The following is a 22,554-nucleotide window of genomic DNA, read 5'->3' on the forward strand; positions in this document are numbered from 1 at the left end:
CCCCACTATTGGGCATATACCCTGAGAAAACCATAATTCAAAAAGAGTCATGCACCACAATGTTCCTTGCAGCACTATTTACAATAGCAAGACATGGAAGCAACCTAAGTGTCCATCGACAGATGAATGGATAAAGAAGATGTGGCACATATATACAATGGAATATTACTCAGCCATAAAAAGAAACGAAATTGAGTTATTTGTAGTGAGGTGGATGGACCTAGAGTCTGTCATACAGAGTGAAGTAAGTCAGAAAGAGAAAAACAAATACCGTATGCTAACACATATATATGGGATCTAAGAAAAAAAAAGGGGGCATGAAGAACCTAGGGGCAAGATGGGAATAAAGACACAGACCTACTAGAGAATGTACTTGAGGATATGGGGAGGGGGAAGGATATGCTGTGACAAAGTGTGAGAGTGGCATGGACATATATACACTACCAAATGTAAAATAGCTAGTGGGAAGCAACTGCATGGCACAGGGAGATCAGCTTGGTGCTTTGTGACCACCTAGAGGGGTGGGATAGGGAGGATGGGAGGGAGACGCAAGAGGGAGGGTGTATAGGGATATACTTATGCATATAGCTGATTCACTTTGTTATACAGCAGAAACTAACACACCACTGTGAAGCAATTATACTCCAATAAAGATGTTTAAAAAAAAAAATAGAGCTGTTGCATACCAGAGTCGTTAGATCTTTGGTGAACTGATTCCCTTACAGTGTATTTTTCCAGCATTATTTTCAGCCATCACCAGTATCCCCTATCTAAGTCTTCCTCTCCCCAACAACACTCACTCCTTTGTGATAGTTTTATTGAACTTTCGTTTCCTCAAATGATCCATCTTCTTTCTTTCAGACCTTTTCATTTGCTATTTCCTCTTCTAGAATACGCATGTCCTAACCCTTCTTTCTTGTTATCTGATGTCAGTTGTATGTGCTCCCATGGTATTTACTGGTTTTTTATTTTAGTTGCTCAATTGCTTCTTAATTGCTAGGTTTGTAGCCTGTTTTCATATCTTCAGTACCTAACAGAGTACTTGGTACAAGGTGTTAATAAATATTTGAATGTTGCTGCATGGTATAATGTTTTGAAGGTTATGATCTAGAAGAAAAGCAAGTTCCCTTTCTGTAGGTGGTTCTGTGCAAAGTCTGTCTCTTAACTAAAAGCAGAAAAACTGAAGGATTTGGATGTTCTTTTACACTGTAGAAGGCCATTATTGTATTTAATGGGCATTTACTCCTAACGGCACAGTTTGTACTTCCCTATATTTTCATGGTCACTAACAATAATTGATTACGTTTTTAATGAACCTACACTTGCTTTAGAAATTTTTTCAGTGCAGTCTTCCAGGAAGCTATGACCAATCAATTGATATTCTCATGTCAGATAAAAGCTGTTAGTATCTTTCAAATCTGTCTTTTTAGAACTTAATTCCAAGTAAATTCTTCTTCCTTGTTACTCTCAGGAGCCATAGTGGTTGTTAGTAACTCAGTACCTCACTTGTGAAATAGAATATAGCAATATGTGTGATTTAATATATGTTAAATTTAATATAAGTTTAAAATTTTATATGACTATAGATTTTGTGCTAATAATGCTTATTTCCAAGGAATGGGATCAGAGGACACATACATTTTAATATGTTTTAAATTTCTTAATATAAAGACCATACAATTAATTCTAACCAGTTAAAGTATTCATTATAAAAATTCAAGGAATACTGAAATGTAGAAAGTGAAAATTCACATGATTCTGTTATTAGAGATAAACCCAGGTTACCTCTTTACTTTCCTTCTTTTCTCTCTTTACTCAGATACTGAGCATGTATTGACAGCTTAGAGTATGCATTTCCTGTTTTTTTCCCCCTAAGCTATTCATACATGCATGAAAGTAACTTGTAGTAGTATGTCCAGGACCTGATTCAAGTTCTTTACATGTATTATATGTATTTGCTATTGATGTGTATATGTAGGTTTTTTCATAACAGTTTATATTATGAATGTCTTTCCATTTCAAAACTTCTTTCAACTTTGCTAAAAATTATGTCATTCCATTGTATAAACATTTATATTATTTTTAATCTTTTCCCTGTAACAGGTTATGTAGTTATATGCTTTTGTATATGTACATTTAAAAAATACACAAGGAATTATAAATATTTTCAGGATAATTCCTAGAAGGGGAATTACTGGGTAAAAGAATGTATACATGTAAAATTTTGATACATGTAAAATTGCTTCTCAGAGAGAGAGTATGTTGTCATTTATATATGAGAATTCCTTTTTTTCCCCAATTCTGTCCTCTACTGGCTATTATGAATCTTTTCAGTCTTGGCCTGTGTGATGGAGGAAAATCCTATTCTTGCAATTTTTCTGTCTTTGAGTGCTAGGGAGATTGGAAAAATCTTCATACTTTTCCTGTTTATTCTCATAATACCATGCTTGTTTGTACCCTTTGCTCTTCTCTTATTGATTTCAGCTCTCTACTAGATTATTATTAGTGAAATATTATCATGGATATGTGTCCTGTAGACTTCCTGTGTAGTTTGCAACCTATCTTGTTATTTGGTGAAATCTATCAGTTTTTTATGTTATATATCTTTAGTTTCACAAAAAGAAAAACTTTGCGTATTTTACCATGTCATTTCAAATCATGACTCTCTTTGAATGTTGTATTTTTTTTCTTTTTTTAATTTGTCTTCTTTTTCTTTTATATTTTCCTGATTGTTTCTTGCCAACCTCTGATTTTCATAGCTTTTGGGGGAAATTTCTCCATTATTATGGTCTTTCCCATACTATAATATGTTCCTTTGGAATCACAGGAGCAGTAATTTATTAATCATTGCATTCTCTGCAGTGCCTTGCATAATATGTGGAATATATATGGGTGGTGCCCCCGAAATGAATGTATCCAGTATTTTATAAAAGAGAAACTAGAACTCCACTTTTTTTTTTTTTTTTTTTTTTAGAACTCCACTTTTGTATAAAGGTTTTTTTTTCTTTTTTTCTTTTTTTTTTTTTTAGTCATGTATCAGTGACCAAATGGATAGCGCCGCTTTGGACCCTGAGTTTATAACTCTGTTAGGAATTATCTTAGCCTGGTGCTTATGCTGTTTGCTTATTGATTACGGAGTAGATGATGATTGTGGCCTCTCACCTGAACCAGATTTCTTAGAAATGCAGATTGAACCTTACTCGTTACCCTTAGGAGTGTAATAATACTGAGTACCTGAACTTCCTTGTTTTAGAGCAAATTCTTATAAACTAGCGCCTTTACTCTGGGAATAGACGGACTCTGTGGAGATACAGTTTCCTCAAGTGCCTGTGAACCAAAATCCTAATACTCATCCAAAACACTGGGTAGCCAACTTGGCTTACTCCTTATAGATTATTTTGTTATTACTACTGGAAAGGTACTATTGTTTTTTGTTCTGCTGTGCATGGAATTCACAGTTTCACATCTTAAAATATTAAAACGTTTTAAAATAACCCCAAGATCCAACCCATTTTTCCCTTACTGGAGTGTAAATGCTATGTATTTTCTGAAGCTTGTAATATTGTAAACAGCCCACCCATGCAGTCAATAATACTAATTGTTGCTGCCTTTTTATGATATGAATGGCTTAAGTTATTTTCTAGAAGCAAATATGAGTAGAACATCTTTAGAATTGTTAAACTTTTTCTCATTTTCTTTTTTTTGGGGGGGTATATTTTCATATAGGGTGCACTTTCTGTGTGTTGAATTTTCATTACTTTTCTCAATGTACAAGTTACCTCTTTCATCCTCTTCAAACAAGTTAAATGTGGCTTTTGTCACATTGAAGGAAGAGCTCTTTGATTTGTTCAGTCATATCAATTCAGAAATTCTGCTTAACTTTTCCAGAACGGTTTGCCATAGTTTTTTTTTACCGTAAAAATTTAATAACTATGGTTAAACAAGTAAATCTTTACACACACTCACAGCCTGTTCATCCAAAACACTAGCAACCTTCCAAAAGTAGACCAACTGACATTTGCTTACAGTCATCACCAGTATTTTGCAAAGAGGAAACAGGCTTATCGACATTTTAAATGACCAAACTATGAGATTTAGGGCTTCCCTAATGTTTTCTGCTCTAATTACTTCTCAGTTTGCTTTGTGTATGTTTTTCATAACACCTAGTCCTTATCAGTGGAGCCTTTATCACTTGGGATCATTTAGATTTTTACATAATTTTGCTAAGCCCATTATTCAGATAAATTATAACTTGGGAACATTTGTTCTGTTCACTATCAATTTCTTTAATATTTTTGGCCAGAGAACAGTGTTTCTAATAGAGAATGTTTGCTTTAGAAGTGCTGCTTTTTTAGTTTAAATTTTTTTTTTTAGTTTTTGGTGATGTCATGGTATTAGAGAAATTGATTTAAGAGTATTCTCAGTTTATACCTAAATATTTGATCCCTGTAGTTAGGCACTTTTCATATGAGGACTATAGTGAGTGGGAAGTATACTGAACAGAAAAGAGAGGAAGTAAATTGATAAATCAAGTGTATAATATTGCTTAGTATTTTTCAGATGAAATTCTAGGTTGATAATAAACATTATCACCACTCTACCGCTATTCTGCAAGGTGAATGCCATGACACATAGTTGATAAGTGATCCAGCTGGAAATTGAACTTTAAAGCTCGCTCCTTAATCATTTAGGCCCCACTGTCTCCCATTATATGATTTTTCCATTATTACAGGGAAGCACTTTTACCAAATCCAGGTGTTTATAGGCTGTGTCTCTGACAGCAGGAATCAAACAGTTGTGTATCAATTGGAATGTGTAAAAAGTAGCTCTGTTTCTCTGTGTTTTCATCCACTTTTGAAGGTCTAAAATATCTTCAGTTGTGTCTTCATTATATTTGGAGCCCTTGGTTGTTTAGTCTAGTGGTGAAGAGCATTGAAAATAGTCAATATTGGGACCAATATATAGGAAAGCTATTATCCTACATTAGTGTATTTAAAATTTTAAGCTGTTGGGATAAAGTATGTCACAGAGACAGCTGTAATCTATTTAAGTTACATTCACCCTAAATTAAATCAGCCCTTTAAAAGAAACGTTGGTTCCCTTTACAGGACTTGGTATAAACTATTAAAAGTACATCAAAAGGATTAGTGACGGATATCTCGAATCAGATAAAAACAAAGGTGTAACATGAAGCAACTAAATTACATGTGAGCTTAATGATTCTGACCCAAATAAACAGACTTGTAATGGAGATGCTGATTATTATCGGTACGGCTTAAATGCTTTTTTACTTTAGAACTGTAAAGAAGATTGTAGGTGTCTTAGTGAATTGGACAAATTATGGTCTTGGAAATCTGTGTTTATTTATCACAACACATTCCTAGGTGTGAAAATGAAAACTCATAATTTTCTAAATAATAATTATCTTAAAGTAAGTCTTCTAGGGACTTCCCTGGTGGTCCAGTGGCTAAGACTCCACGCTCCCAATGCAGGGGGCCTGGGTTCCATTCTTGGTCAGGTAACTAGATCCCACATGCTGCAACTAAGAGTTTGTATGCTGCAGCTAAACATCCTGTGTGCTGCAATTAAAACCTGACACAGCTAAATAAATAATATATATGAAAGTCTTTTTTTATAACATCTTTATTGGAGTATAATTGCTTTACAGTTGTGTGTTAGTTTCTGCTTTATAACAAATTGAATCAGTTATACATATACGTATGTTCCCATATCTCTTCCCTCTTGCGTCTCCCTCCCTCCCACCCTCCCTATCCCACCCCTCTAGGTGATCACAAAGCACCAAGCTGATCTCCCTGTGCTATGTGGCTGCTTCCCACTAGCTATCTGTTTTACCTTTGGTAGTGTATATATGTCCATGCCACTCTCTCACTTTGTCACAGCTTACCCTTCCCCCTCCCCATATCCTCTAGTAGGTCTGTGTCTTTATTCCCATCTTGCCCCTAGGTTTCTCATGCCCTTTTTTTTTTTCTTAGATTCCATATATATGTGTTAGCATACAGTATTTGTTTTTCTCTTTCTGACTTACTTCACTCTGTATGACAGACTCTAGGTCCATCCACCTGACTACAAATAACTCAATTTCGTTTCTTTTTATGACTGAGTAATATTCCATTGTATATATGTGCCACATCTTCTTTATTCATTCATCTGTTGATGGACACTTAGGTTGCTTCCATCTCCTGGCTATTGTAAATAGAGCTGCAATGAACATTTTGGTTCATGACTCTTTTTGAATTATGGTCTTCTCAGGGTATATGCCCAGTAGTGGGATGGCTGGGTCATATGGTAGTTCTATTTTTAGTTTTTTAAGGAACCTCCATTCTGTTCTCCATAGTGGCTGTACCAATTTACATTCCCACCAACAGTGCAAGAGGGTTCCCTTTTCTCCACACCCTCTCCAGCATTTATTGTTTGTAGATTTTTTGATGATGGCCATTCTGACCGGTGTGAGATGATATCTCATTGTAGTTTTTTGTTTTTTTTTTGCGGTACACGGGCCTCTCACTGTTGTGACCTCTCCCGTTGCGGAGCACAGGCTCCGGACGTGCAGGCTCAGCGGCCATGGCTCACGGGCCCAGCCCCTCTGCGGCATGTGGGATCTTCCCGCACCGGGGCACGAACCCGTGTCCCCTGCATCGGCAGGTGGACTCTCAACCACTGCGCCACCAGGGAAGCCCTCATTGTAGTTTTGATTTGCATTTCTCTAATGATTAATGATGTTGAGCATTCTTTCATGTATTTGTTGGCAATCTGTATATCTTCTTTGGAGAAATGTCTATTTAGGTCTTCTGCCCATTTTTGGATTGGGTTGTTTGTTTTTTTGATATTGAGTTGCATGCAGCTGCTTGTAAATTTTGGAGATTAATCCTTTGTCAGTTGCTTCATTTGCAAATATTTTCTCCCATTCTGAGGGTTGTCTTTTCGTCTTGTTTATGGTTTCCTTTGCTGTGGAAAAGCTTTTAAGTTTCATTAGGTCCCATTTGTTTATTTTTGTTTTTATTTCCATTCCTCTAGGAGGTGGGTCAAAAAGGATCTTGCTGTGATTTACGTCATAGAGTGTTCTGCCTATGTTTTCCTCTAAGAGTTTGGTAGTGTCTGGCCTTACGTTTAGGTCTTTAATCCATTTTGAGTTTATTTTTGTGTATGGTGTTAAGGAGTGTTCTAATTTCATACTTTTACATGTACTTGTCCAGTTTTCCCAGCACCACTTATTGAAGAGGCTGTCCTTTCTCCACTGTACATTCCTGCCTCCTTTATCAAAGATAAGGTGACCATATGTGCGTGTTTTTATCTCTGGGCTTTCTATCCTGTTCCACTGATCTATATTTCTGTTTTTGTGTCAGTACCATACTGTCTTGATGAATGTAGCTTTGTAGTATAGTCTGAGGTCAGGGAGCCTGATTCCTCCAGGTCCGTATGAAAGTCTTTTAAAGGATTTGTCTTTATTAGAAATAATTTACCTGCAATGAAACTCAATTATAAGTATAAAATTTGATGAGGTTTGCCAGATGGATACCGTTATGTAACTACTACCACAATGAAAACACAAAGCCATTTATCACTGTAAGAAGTCCCCTTTTCTACTTCACGTCCAGTAAAATGGCTATATACAAAAGAGAGATAATAACAAGTGTTGGTGAGATGTGGACTAATTGGAACTTTCATACATGGCTTATGAAAATGTAAGATAGTACAGCCACTGGAAAATAGCTTGACCATTCCTTAAAATGTTAAATACAGAGTTACCATATGACCCAGCAATTCCACTCCTAGATGTATAGCCAATAAAAATGAAAACAAACACCTATAGAAAAACTTGTACATGAATATGTATAGGAGCATTATTCATATTAGCCAAAAAGTAGAAACAATCCATATGTCTGTTAACTGATAAAGAGAATGTGGTATAACCGTACAATGGAATATTACTTAACCATATAGAATTGAAGTTCTGATAAATGCTATAACATGATGAATCTTGAAAACATTTTGCTAGTTAAAAAACCTCAGCTAGGGCTTCCCTGGTGGCGCAGTGGTTGAGAGTCCGCCTGCCGATGCAGGGGATGCGGGTTCGTGCCCTGGTCCGGGAGGATCCCACATGCCATGGAGCGGCTGGGCCCGTGAGCCATGGCCTCTGAGCCTGTGCGTCCATAGCTTGTGCTCCGCAATGGGAGAGGCCACAACAGTGAGAGGCCCATGTACCGCAAACAAACAAACAAAAAACCTCAGGTATAAAAGGCCACAAATTATTGATTTCATTATATATGAAATATCCAGAATAGGCAAATTCATAGAGAAAGAAAGCAGATTAGTGGTTGCCTGGGGTTGGGAGATTGAGAGGTTGGGGAATTACTGGTAATGTATAAAGGTTTTTTATTTTGGGGGCTGATAAAAATGTTCTAAAATTAATTATGGTAATAGCTGCACAACTCTGTAAATATGCTAGGAACCATTGAACTGTACATATTGTAATCTGCTTAATGTAAAAGTCCCCTTGTATCCTTGTAACTGCCCTCAACTTGGGGTCCCAAAACCACTAATATGATTTATGTCTCTATTGTTTCTGCCTTTTTGGAATTTGAAAAAAATGGGGTATATAACATGTACATGTGGTAGGTTTCTTTCATTTCACATAATGCTTTTGAGAATCATAGCTGTTGTTGTGTGTTTCAGTTTAGTTGTTCATTCCTTTTTAAAATTTCTGAGTAGTATTCCATTGTCTGGATATACTCTAACTTGTTTTCCCTTTCATCAGTGAATGGTTATTTGGATTATTTCCAGTTTTGTCTCTTATGCATAAAGCTCCTCTGAATAGTTGCTTGTGTATATATGTTTTCATGTCTCTTGGGTCAGTATTTAGGAGTGAGATTACTGGGTCCTATAGTCAGTTAGGCTTAATTTTATAAGAAAATGCCAAATTGCAATTCTAAAGTGGCTATTCTGATTTGCACTCCCACCAGCAATGTTCCATTTTCCCTAATGATAAATGATATTGATCATGTTTTCTTCTGCTTATTTACCATTTTATTATTTTTTAAATAAAATTGCTCTTAAAATATTGTCCATTTTAATATATTTTTTATTACTGAGTTGTAAGAGTTCTATATATATTTTAGGTATATATTTTAGGTAGAAGTTCTATATATATTTTAGATAAATGTAAAGTATGTACAAAGATATGTTCCTTCATGTGGCTCACCTTAATGGGCTTTGGAAAAAAAAAAGACTTTTTCAAGCAGCTTTAGGTTCATAGGAAAATAGAGCAGAAGGTACATAGATTTCTCTATACCCTTCTTACCTCCCATTATCAACAACCATGCTTTTCCTCCCCCAGGTTGATAAGGTGGCCAGGCTGAGGAGGGAGGCTTGGGGCTGATGCTCGGTACCCCATGGTCACTGGTCCATGTATGGGATGTGGATTGAATAGGTTAACATGGGATAACATTTTATAGTGATTTAGCTAAGATATCCTACTACAGAATCTGAAAAAAATTGTATAGACAATTTTATTTACAAAGCAGAAATAGAAACACAGATGTAGAGAACAAACGTATGGATACCAAGGGGGAAAGCGGGGGTGAAATGAATTGGGAGATTGAGATTGACATATATACACTACTGATACTATGTATAAAATAGATAACTAATGAGAACCTACTGTACAGCACAGAGAACTCTACTCAATGCTCTGTGGTGACCTAAATGGGAAGGAAATCCAAAAAAAGAGGGGATGTATGTATACGCATAGCTGGTTCACTTTGCTGTACAGTAGAAACTAACACAACATTGTAAAGCAATTATACTCCAATAATAATAATAAAAAACCCCGAAAAACCTCAAAACAAAAAACAAACAACAAAAAAATAATAGATGGCCAATCTCCCAATTTGTCCCACCACCACTCCCACCCCCACCACTTTCCCCGCTTGGTGTCCATATGTTTGTTCTCTACATCTGTGTCTCTATTTCTGCTCTGCAAACTGATTCATCTGTACCATTTTCTATATCTTTCTATTATTAATTTCTAATTTAATCCCATTGTTATCAGAAGGCATAGTTTATATGATTCCAATCCTGTTAAGTGTTTTGAGATTTGTTTTATGTCCCAGAATATGGTCTATCTTGTTCCCTTCTTCTGTATCCTTACTGGTTGTCTTTCTGCTTCTTCTATCAGTTATAGGAGATGGTTGTTGTGATCTTCCATAATACTTGTTAGTGAATTCTTATAATTTTATCAGTTTTTGCTTTATGTGTTTTACCATTCTGTTACTGGGAGCAAAAACATTTAGGATGGTAAAGTATCCTTTATGTGTTGATCTGTTTGTTTTTAGTGAAATCCCTGGTAATATTCCTTGCTCTGAAACCCACTTTTCCTGTTATTAATGTAGACACTGTTGCTTTCTTTTGACTAGTGCTGGCATGATATATCTCTTGTGATCTTTTTTTACTTTTAACCTTTGATTTTCTTTATATGTGAAATGCATTTCTTGTAGGCAGCATATAATTGTGTCTTGCTTTTTTATCCAACATTGCACTCTGATTATAATTGTGTTTTAGACCATTTACGTGTAACGTGTGTATTACAGGATTTAAATTATAAAATGATTCTGCTTTATCTCCTGTATTCTATTAACTGTCTCATTTTGTTTTGTTTTTAGTGGTAATTTAGTATTTAAAATATATATTTATAATTCATCACAGCCTACCTTCAAGTAGTATTATACCATTTCATGTATTGTATAAAAATCTGAAATACATAACAACAATAAAAAAATGTGATTGAAAAATGGGCAAAGAACTTGAATAGACATTTCTCCAAAGAAGATATGCAAATGGCCCATAAGCACATGAAAAGATGCTCAACATCATCATTAGGGAAATGCAAATCAAAACCACAAAGAGGGGCTTCCCTGGTGGCGCAGTGGTTGAGAGTCCGCCTGCCGATGCAGGGGACACGGGTTCGTGCCCTGGTCCGGGAAGATCCCACATGCCGTGGAGTGGCTGGGCCCGTGAGCCATGGTTGCTGAGCCTGTGCGTGCGGAGCCTGTGCTCCGCAACGGGAGAGGCCACAACAGTGAGAGGCCCGCATACGGCTAAAAAAAAAAAAACAAACCACAAAGAGATACCATTTCACATCCATTAGAATGGCTAGAATAAAAGAAAAGAAAAGAAAAGAACTCCACAGAAAATGAAATCTTGGTGAGGATGTGGAAAAATCGGAATCCATGTGCTTTGGTAGTGTAGCCACTGTGAAAAGTGGAATGGTGGTTTCTCAAAAATGTGGATTTGTGGAAAAAATTGGTTATTTATTTAGAATATATAGGTATTCTAAAATAGGATATATAGACATATCTTTTAATAGATTTTTTTTAGAATAGTTTTAAACTCACAGAAATATTGAGCAGAAAATATAGAGAGTTCCCATATATTCCCTGAAATGAGAGTTCCTGTTGCTCCACATCCTCATGAGCATTGATCATATCAATCAGTGTTCTACTACCTGTGTTATGGTATTTCATTGTTTGAATTTGTTTTCCATGATAACATATGATGGGACACATCTTTTGTTTTTTTTTTCAGTTAACATATAAAATGTCACTAGGAATAAAATAATCAGTTTTGGCTTTTCATCTGTTCTCTTTTTTTTAATTTTTAAATTTATTTTTTTATACAGCAGGTTCTTATTAGTCATCAGTTTTATACACATCAGTGTATACATGTCAATCCCAATCGCCCAATTCATCACACCCCCACCCCCCTGCGGCTTTTCCCCCTTGGTGTCCATACGTTTATTCTCTACATCTGTGTCTCAGTTTCTGCCCTGCAAACCGGTTCATCTGTACCATTTTTCTAGGTTCCACATATATGCATTAATATACGATATTTATTTTTCTCTTTCTGACTTACTTCACTCTGTATGACTTTAGATCCATCCACGTCTCTACAAATGACCCAGTTTCCTTCCTTTTTATGGCTGAGTAATATTCCATCGTATATATGTACCACATCTTCTTTATCCATTCATCTGTGGATGGGCATTTAGGTTGCTTCCATGACCTGGCTATTGTAAATAGTGCTGCAGTGAACATTGGGGTGCATGTGTCTTTTTGAATTGTGGTTTTCTCTGGGTGTATGCCCAGCAGTGGGATTGCTGGATCATATGGTAATTCTATTTTTAGTTTTTTAAGGAACCTTCATACTGTTCTCCATAGTGGCTGTATCAATTTACATTCCCACCAACAGTGCAAGAGGGTTCCCTTTTCTCCACACCCTCTCCAGCATTTGTTGTTTGTAGATTTTCTGATGAAGCCCATTCTAACTGGTGTGAGGTGATACCTCATTGTAGTTTTGATTTGCATTTCTCTAATAATTAGTGATGTTGAGCAGCTTTTCATGTGCTTCTTGGCCATCTGTATGTCTTCTTTGGAGAAATGTCTATTTAGGTCTTCTGCCCGTTTTTGGATTTATTTGTTTTTTTAATATTGAGCTGCATGAGCTGTTTATATATTTTGGAGGTTAGTGGGACACATCTTTTCATATGCTTATTTGCCATCTATACGTCTTCTTTGGTGAGGTATCTGTCAGATCTTTAGCCCAGGTTGTTTCTTTTCTTGTTGTTGAGTTTTAAGAGCTCTTTGTATATTTCAGATAACTGTGCATGTGTATAATATTTTTTCCCAGTCCATGGCTTATCTTATTCTCCTCACAGTGTCTCTTGTAGAGCATATTCAAAATTTTTTTTCTGTTCCCTACATGTATTTTAGCTTACTTGATGCTGTCTCACAACTCACTGATGCTGTGTTCATTATTTTCCTGTCTTTTTTTCCCCTTTTGTGTTTCCAGTAGTTTCTATTGCTGCCTCTGCATGTTTCCTAATCTTTTTTTTTTCCGTCTTTTTTTTCCTTTTGTGTTTCTAGTAGTTTCTCTTGCTGTCTCTGCATATTTCCTGATCTTTTTTTTTTTTGCAGTATCTAATATATCATTAACCTATCCAGTGTATTTTTCATTTCAGACACTGCATTTTTCATTTTTAGAAGTTGTGTATGTGTGTGTTTCTGTATGGAGAGATCTCCCATGTATTTTTTTTTTAATATTTATTTATTTAGGCTGTGTCAGGCCTTAGTTGTGGCATGCGGGATCTTTAGTTTTGGCATGCAGACTCTTAGTTGCAGCATGCATGCAGGATCTAGTTCCCTGACCAGGGATCAAACCCAGGCCCCCTGCATTGGGAGCATGTAGTCTTAGCCACTGGACCACTGGGGAAGTCCCTCCCATGTCTTTTTAACATGTTCACATTCTCTTCTACCTTCTTGAGTAAATGGAGTATGTTTATCAGAGAGTTTAAATGTCAGCCTGTTCTGTGGAAAGATATACTGTGTTTGTGGATTGGAAGAATTAAAATTGGTAAAATGACCATGCTACCCAAAGCAATCTATACATTCAGTGCAATACCTGTCACAATACCAATGACATTTTTCACAGAACTAGGACAAATAATTTAAAAATATGTATAGAAACACAAATGACCTCGAATAGCCAAAACAATCTTGAGAAAGAAGAACAGAGCTGGAGGTGTCACACTTGCTGACTTCAGACTATACTACAAAGCTTCAGTAATCCAAACAGTATGGTACTGGCACAAAAACAGACATAGATCAGTGGAACAGAATAAAGAGTCCAGAAATAAACCCATGCATTTTTGGTCAATTGATCTGTGACAGAGGAGGCAAGTATATACAGTGGAGTAAAGATAGTGTCTTCAATAAGTGGCACTGGGAAAACTGGACAACTACATGTAACAGAATGAAATTAGAACATTTTCTCACACCATATACAAAAGTAAGCTCAAAATAGATTAAAGACCTAAATGTAAGACTCAAAACCATACACACTCCTTGACATAAATTGTAGCAATATTTTTTTGTATCTGTCTCCTAAAGTAAAGGAAATAGAAGCAAAAATAAACAAATGGGACCTAATTTAACTTAAAGGCTTTTGCACAGCAAAGGAAACCATTGACAAAATGAAGGAAAACCTACTGAATGGGAGAAAATGCAATGATATGACTGATAAAGGGTTAATATCTAAAATATATAAACAGCTCATACAACTCAACATCAAAAAAACAAACAACCCCATTAAAAAATGGACAGAAGACCTGAATAGACTTTTTCTCAAAGAAGATGTACAGATGGCCAACAGGCACATGAAAAGATGCTCAACATCATTAATCATCAGAGAAATGCAAATCCAAACCACAAAACCTCATGCCTCTCAGAATGGCTGCCATAAAAAATGCCACAAATAACAAATGTTGGTGAGAAAAGGGAACGCTTGTACACTGTTGGTGGGAATGTAAGTTGGTGCAGCCACTATGGAGAACACTATGGAGGTTCCTCAAAAAACTGAAAATAGAACTACCATATGATCCAGCAATTCTACTCCTAGGTATATATCCAGAAAAACAAAATAAAACAAAAACACTAATTCAAAAAGATTCATGTACCCCAGTGCAGTGTTCACAGCAGCACTATTTATAGTAGCCAAGATATAGAAGCAACCTAAGTGTCCATCAACAGATGAATGGATAAGGAAGATGTGGATATACATGTACACACACACACACACACACACAATGAAATTTTGCCATTTGCAGCAACATGATTGGACTTAGAGGGTATTATGCTTAGTGAAATAAGTCAGACAGAGAAAGACAAATGCTATACAATACCACTTCTATCTGGAATGTAAAAAATACAATAGTGAATATAACAAAAAAGAAGCAGACTTACAGATATAGAGAACAAACTAGTGGTTACCAGTGGGGAGGGGCAAGATAGGGTTAGGGGATTAAGAGTTACAAACTAGTAGGTATAAAATAAGCTGCAAGGAGATACAAACTACTGTATATAAAATAAATAAACAACAGAGTTCTACTGTATAGCACAGGGAACTATATTCAATATCTTGTAATAAACTATAATGGAAAAGAATCTGAAAAAGAATGTGTATATATATGTATATATAACTGAATCAGTTTGCTGCACACTAGAAACTAACACAACATTGTAAATCAACTATACTTCAATTTAAAAAAATTAAGCTACAAGGATATGTTGTACAGCATGGGGAATATAGCCAATATTTTATAATTATATTGTGAATCACTATATTGTGAATCGCTATGTTGTACCCCTGAAACTTATATAATGTTGTAAATCAAGATTATCTCAATAAAAAAAAAGTCGATCTGTTCTGTCAATTGATTGATCTTCTAATTGTGGGTCAGAATTTCTTGCTTATTTGCATGCTTTGAAACATTTCTTTGGATGCCACACTTTGTGAATTTTATGTTGCTCAGGGTTGTTATTTTGTATTCCTTTAAATATTTTTGGACTTGGTTCTGGGATATAGTCAAATTACTCAGTTTTTGTTTTGTATGTCTGGGATAGTCTTTAGGGCAGGAGTGTGCTAACATTTTCTTAAAGGGTCAGCTAGGAAATATTTTAGGCTTGTGGGGTTTTTATTTGTAGATAAAGAAAAATAAATTGGGTTTGGATTTTGTTTGCAGGATAGTTTAAATTTTAATGTGTCTTTGGAGAAGCTGAATCTTAGATCCTTTAAAAGGTGTGAGCATTTTTAGAGTCATTGTAGTTTTAATGGTGCTTTCTTCTCTCTGGTGCTAGATGTAGTAGAAAAAGAAAATGATAAAAACACCAAGGGATTCTTTTTTTCTTTTGATTTTGTGAATAGTTAAAGGCGGCTTGAACTTTCTCTCTCCTCTTACTATTATCAAGGGACTACTATGATTCTTGCCTTATAGAGAATGGCCTTTTTTTTTTTTTCTTTTTTCTTTGCCTGTGATGCTTTTAGTCTTAAAAAACAAGAGGACTGGGCCTCAGTTGTTATCATTTGAATATCTTCTTGGCACCTACTGTTTAACCTAGTTTTCACTGAAATTTTACCTCTTGTTGCTTTTATTGTCTTCCAGTTTTTATGTATATATGTGTTCACTTTGGAAGTATTTTGGAATTTCCATTATTTCACCTGTGGAACATGGAAAGAATCTGAGGCCAGGTGAATTTATATAGCTTCATAGTTTACAGCAACAGCCAGACACATGAACTAATCAAAACTCTCAAATTGTATAATATGAAAATAAAAACTACAAGTCTGTGTGTGTGTGTCTGCAAAGGAGTGAGAAGCACAAATTTTAGGAGAATGGCTACCCAGCAGTGGGTGGCTGACAGGGTTTAGGATGTATGAGTCTATGTTAGTAAATGTATTAATTTATGTTAGTAAATTATTGGTAATGTTATACTTCTCATCTTGGGTGATGGGTTCATAGGTATTTATTATATTATTAAAATATAAAGAAGAGGTCCAAGCATTCAACGTTAAAGTGAACCAAGAATTATTAATGGTCTAGTTCTTTGTATTTGGGGCCTTAGGTGGAGAGGAGAAAGATGCAAGCAAAAGAAACCATATTCAGCAGTCTTTACTGGGTCAGAAGTGGAAATCAGAAATGAGAATTAAAAGTTTAGAGTGAAGAAATAAAAGAGAGGGACATTTTTCTTTGTATGTATTTTGTCTTGGGAGATTTTCTTATATAAAGATGCTAATATTTTAAATTTAACAGTATTAAATCAGTTCTGCATTTTCAAAGTACTGTACTTATATATTTTCTCTAACCAGAACATGACTGCAGCTAACATGTGCTCTTGGTATTTTTATGCATATATTGAACGGGCTACTGTAGTATGATCTCAAGTTAATCATCTAACCTACTATAGTTTTATACTATAGTTTTATAGTCTTGCTAATGTAAATAATATCCTTAAAAATTTTTTATTATTATTTATTTATTTATTAAATTTATTTATTTTTTGGCTGCATTGGGTTTTCGTTGCTGGGCGCGGGCTTTCTCTAGTTGCGACAAGCGGGGGCTACTCTTTGTTGTGGTGCGCGGGCTTCTCATTGCAGTGGTTTCTCTTGTTGCAGAGTGCAGGCTCTAGGCCTGCAGGCTTCAGTAGTTGTGGCACGCAGGCTCAGTAGTTGTGGCCTGTGGGCTCTAGAGCACAGGCTTAGTAGTTGTGGCGTGCGGGTTTAGTTGTTCCACCACATGTGGGATCTTCCCAGACCAGGGCTCGAACTTGTGTCCCCTGCATTGGCAGGCGGATTCTTAACCACTTCACCCCCAGGGAAGTCCCCTAAAATTTTTTTTTAATTGAGGCATAGTTGATTTACAATGTTGTGTTAGTTTCTGGTATACAGCAAAATGATTCAGTTATATATATTTGTATATATACATATTCTTTTTTTCAGATTCTTTTCCATTATAGTTTAGTACATGATATTGAATATAGTTCCCTGTGTTATACAGTAGGATCTTGTTGTTTATCTATTTTATATATAGTAGTTTGTATCTGCTAATCCGAAACTCCTAATTGTCCCCCCACCCTTTCTTCTTTGGTAACCAAAGTTTGTTTTCTGTGTCTGTGAGTCTGTTTCTGTTTTGTATATAAGTTCATTTGTATCATTTTTTGAGATTCCACATATAGGTGATATCATATAATATTTGTCTTTCTCTGTCTGACTTCACTTAGTATGATAATCTCTAGGTCCATCCATGTTACTGCAAATGGCATTATTTTATTCTTTTTTATGGCCAAATAACATTCCATTGTACATACACACACACACATATACATATATATATATGCCACATCTTCTTTGTCTATTCATCTGTTGATGGACACTTAGGTTGCTTCCATGTCTTGGCTATTGTAAAATAGTGCTGTTATGAGCATGGGGGTGCATGTTTCTTTCTGAATTTTAATTTTGTCTGGATATATGCCCAGGAGTGGGATTGCTGGATCATACGGCAACTCTATTTTTAGTTTTTTGAGGAACCTCCATACTGTTTTGCATAGTGTACATACCAAATCTGGTGTATGGTGTGAGGGAGTGTTCTAACTTCATTGATTTACCCATGGCTGTCCAACTTGCCCAGTACCACTTGCTGAAGAGACTGTTTTTTCTCCGTCGTATATTCTTGCCTCCTTTGTCAAAGATTAATTGATTGGAGGTGTGTAATAATATCCCTCTATATCCTACTTCACAGAGCTATCATGAGGACAAATGAAGTAAACTATAATTTTTTTTTGGAAAATTTCCCTGCAAAAGTGACTAAAATGAGCAGATGTCAAGAGGGCGCCCCATGGCCTCCACTCCACCACTGGCAGGAGGGAGTAAGTGGCTCTAGAATTCTGGGTGTCTACCCCATCACCATCTGCCTTTCCCCCTCTCATGGTACACTCACAGTGTTGCCATCACTGTCTAAGACCATGGGGACTTTTATCCTTGTTGACCTCAGTCACCATAGGAAGCCAAAGACCATCTCTCATCCTCACACTCTCCTCCAAATAGCATTCAGTTGTCAAACTTTTGAAATCTTTCTGTGGATTCCCCTACTCCCTCCACTACTCACCCCAACTCCTGAAGCCTTTTGACTGGGCCCTCTGGAAGTCCCTGTCATCTGCAAAATTCCATATATCCTCAACCTCTTTTGGAATGTTCTTTTCTTTTCCTCTTGTTGCAGTTTTCATTAGTTATTGCCTTTCAGTTTTTGAAGGTTATATTTTTTTATTTCATGGTTTTCTGTAGTACCACTGCTTTCACAATTCCTAATAGTTAATGATGTTGAACATCTTTCATGTTCTTATTTGAAATCCCTATATCCTCTTTGGTGATATGTCTATTCATGTCTTTTGCCAATTACTGTTGAATTTGGAGAGTTTTTTACATATTCTGGCTTTGAGTCATTTGTTGGATATATGATTTGAAAAAAATTTTTTTCTGTCCATGGCTTATCTCTTCATCACCTCAATTTAAATGAATTCCAATTAATCACTTTATTTTCAAATGAAAGGATTATTTCCTCAGGGATATTTTGCCACAAATTAATAGAGATCCATATATACATTATTAATTTTCATACTCTGTGTGTTTGGTTCTCATTTTTCGGATATTGTTATGTGGGGAAGTTGGTGCTTACTGAGCAAGAACTTTGTGTTCTTCAGCAAGATTTATTTCCCTGCGGTCTATAAATCTTTTGAGGAACTGGACAAATCCCCAAAGTTTACTAGTTGATATAGTTGATCCCTGGGTGGCATAAAGGTTTTACATCTCTTTATAAGAGGATATAATTACCTATCATGTAAAAACACTAACCCTAGCATTTTACCAGGCAGTAGGATTCTTTTGGATAGAATTGAGTGGTTTATGCATGCCTGTTGGGTGTGTGCTGTAAGTAGCATACGGTTGTGTGGGCAGATAAACTATAGGTTATGTACATGTTAACACTTATTTATTGTAAAACTGCCTTGTGTCCAAAGTAGTTTTTTCTAGGCAGATATTGAAAAAACATCTAAATATAATTTTTGTAGTATACCTTTTGGTTAATACATTACTAGTTTTTTTAATGTCTTAATGCTTCCTTTTTTTTTTTAAAAAAATATTTATTTATTTTTGGCTGCGTCGGGTCTTAGTTGAAGCACACGGGATCTTTCATTGTGGTGTGTGGGCTCTTTGTGGTGTGCGGGCTTCTCTCTAGTTGTGGTGCATGGGCTGTGTAGTTGTGGCGCATGGGCTCAGTAGTTGCAGCGCGTGGGCTTAGTTGTCCGGCGGCATGTGAGATCTTAGTTCCTTGACCAGAGATTGAACCTGCATCCCCTGCATTGGAAGGTGGATTCTTAACCACTGGACCACCAGGGAAGTCCCTAAACTGCTTGATTTATTCTTGATTTATTCTTGTAGGCTTGCTGAGGGTGTGCCAAGACCTATCAGTGTGTTAATAGGAGGAATCTCATTTAGCACCTAGTTTCAGGCTGATTGGAAGCCAGACCCCCAGGCAGGATCTGTATAGAAATATATACAGTCCTGTGGGTCACATTTGTAATTCCTACTGGCCTCCAGTCCAGGAGATCTGTAGGTGTTCCCTGGGTGACAGTTACAAAAATTGGGGCTCTAGACAGTTGTACAAGCTCCTTTCTGGAAGGTCTTTTAGAGCTATAACAAGGTCAAAGAAAAACAGGGATGGGTGTCTCCCTGGGAGCACCTCCTTAGCTCCTGGGTGTGTGGGAAACCTGAGACCTGTCCCTCAGGCTGAAGCTCCAGGCTAAGTAAATAGGCCCCTTTCACAGGAAGACTGGGGTTGAATTTCTTCTGGTTTTCTGTGCAGTGCCCTGGGGATGGTGGCCTGCCAAGAACTGTCTTTTCAATTGTTACAGTCCCCTAGAGCTCAGTAATGTCAGCCTCCTTGTCCAACAGAGAGGGCAATCAAGGCGTGGCCCTTGTGTGGATTGCACATGCCTGCTGGCTTTAGCAGGTCAGCTGGAGAGTGTAAGCGGTGAGGCTGTCCCCCCGGCTTTCCAAACACAGCGGGAAAGTGTCTTGACCACACATGCCCATGGTTTCAGCAATGCATCAAGACAGTGCCTTGCCTTTGTACCCCTACCAGCTTTGGTCTCGGAGTGGGAGAATGCCACACTGCTCATGCTTGTCAGCCTCAGCCAGGGAGTGGCTGAATGTAGCCCCGGAATTTAGCTAGGGAGCAGTAGAATGTCAGCAATAGAATGTCTGTTCCTGCTTATCCACTCCAACCAGTATTGAGGAAGTGCTGCAACCCCCTGAGCTTTCCTGCTTCATCAAGGCAGTCTTTGCCACCACTTTCCCCTGATTGTGTTAGCAAGATTGGAGGGAGGGTGCTGCCTCTGATCTAGCCCAGCTATGCTAGCAGGGTACCAGGCGAGTGCGGTAATGGCATCCACCAGTGTCTTTCTCTCCAAGGGGAGATTCTGCTGTGCCCTGCCCCTCCAGCAGTTGCTTTTATTTTTAATTTATATTTTATTTATTGTTGCTGCGCGCGGGCTTTCTCTAGTTTTGGCGAGCAGGGGCTACTCTTCATTGTGGTGTGCAGGCTTCTCGTTGCAGTGGTTTCTCTTGTTGCGGAGCAGGGGCTCTAGGCATGCAGGCTTCAGTAGTTGTGGTGCACAGGCTCAGTAGTTGTGGTGCACAGGCTCAGTAGGTGTGGCTCGCGGGCTCTAGAGTGCAGGCTCAGTAGTTGTGGTGCATGAGCTTAGTTGCTCAGCGGCATGTGGGATCTTCCCAGACCAGGGCTCGAACCCGTGTCCCCTGCATTGGCAGGAGGGTTCTTAACCACTGCATCACCAGGGAAGCCCTTGATGCGATTTTAAACGGGATTGTCTTCTTGCTTTCTCTTTTTGATAGTTTATTATTAGTGTATGAAAAGCAATAGATCTAAAAATATTTATTTATTTATTTATTTTGACTGTGCTGGGTCTTAGTTGCAACATGCTGGATCTTTGTTGCGGCATGCGGACTTCTTAGTTGCCACATGCGGACCTCTTAGTTGCGGCATGCGGACTCTTAGTTGTGGCATGCATTCAGGATTTAGTTCCCCAACCAGGGATGGAACCTGGGCCCCCTGCATTGGGAGCGAAGAGTCTTACCCACTGGACCACCAGGGAAGTCCCAATAGATTTTTAAAATGTATTAATCTTGTATCCTGCAACTTTACCTAAGTCATTTATTAGTTCTAATAGTAGAGACTTTAGGGTTTTCTGTATATGGTATCATGTCATTTCAAATAGTGGCAGTTTTACTCCTTCCCTTCCAAATTTGGATGCCTTTAATTTTTTTTCTTTGTCTGTTTGCTGTGGCTAGGACTTCCAATACTATATTAAACCGAAGCAGCAAGAATGGGCATCATTGTCTTGTTCCTGATGTTAGAGGGAAAACTTTCAGCTTTTCACCATTGAGCATGATGTTAGCTGTGGGTTTGTCATAAATGGACTTTATTATGTTCAGATATGTTCCCTCTATACCCACTTTGATTAAAGTTTTTATCATGAACGAATGTTGAATTTTGTCAAATGCTGCGTCCCATAGATATTAGAAAGCTATGTTTCCATGTTCATTTGTCTTGAGGTATTTTCTGATCTCCTCTTCGATTTCTTCATTGACCCATTGGTTTTTTAGTAGCATATTGTTTCATTTTTCCCATTTTTCTTCCTGTAATTGCTTTCTAGTTTTATACCAATGTGGTTAGAAAAAATGCTTGATACAACTCCTATTCTCTGAAATTTTTTGAGAGTTGTTTTTGGCCTAACATATGATCTATTCTGGAGAACATACCATGTGTACTTGATAAGAATGTGTATTCTGATCTTTTGGGTTGGAATGTCCTGTAGATATCTATTAAGATTAACCGGTCTAATGCATCATTTAAGACCATTGTTTCCGTCTTGATTTTCTGTATGGATGCTTCGTCCATTAGTGTAAGTGAGGCGTTAAAGTCCCCTACTATTAATGTATTATTGCCAGTTTCTCCCTTTATGTCTGTTAATATTTGCTTTATATATTTAGGTGCTCCTGTATTAGGTACATATATGTTAATGAGTATTATATCCTCTTCTTGTATCGATCACTTTATCATTAAATAATGCCCTT

General features: G+C 37.0%; 1 protein-coding gene across 2 annotated transcripts in view; it reads left to right on the forward strand.

The window, feature by feature from the left end:
• BCAS3 (BCAS3 microtubule associated cell migration factor) overlaps positions 1-22,554 on the forward strand; it is a gene marked incomplete at its 3' end in the record, with an annotated part of 574,649 nt that overhangs the window by 53,958 nt on the left and 498,137 nt on the right. The window lies entirely within an intron of this gene.

This window comes from Hyperoodon ampullatus (genome assembly GCF_949752795.1).
Source record: "Hyperoodon ampullatus genome assembly, chromosome: 19".
Classification (NCBI taxonomy): domain Eukaryota; kingdom Metazoa; phylum Chordata; class Mammalia; order Artiodactyla; family Ziphiidae; genus Hyperoodon; species Hyperoodon ampullatus.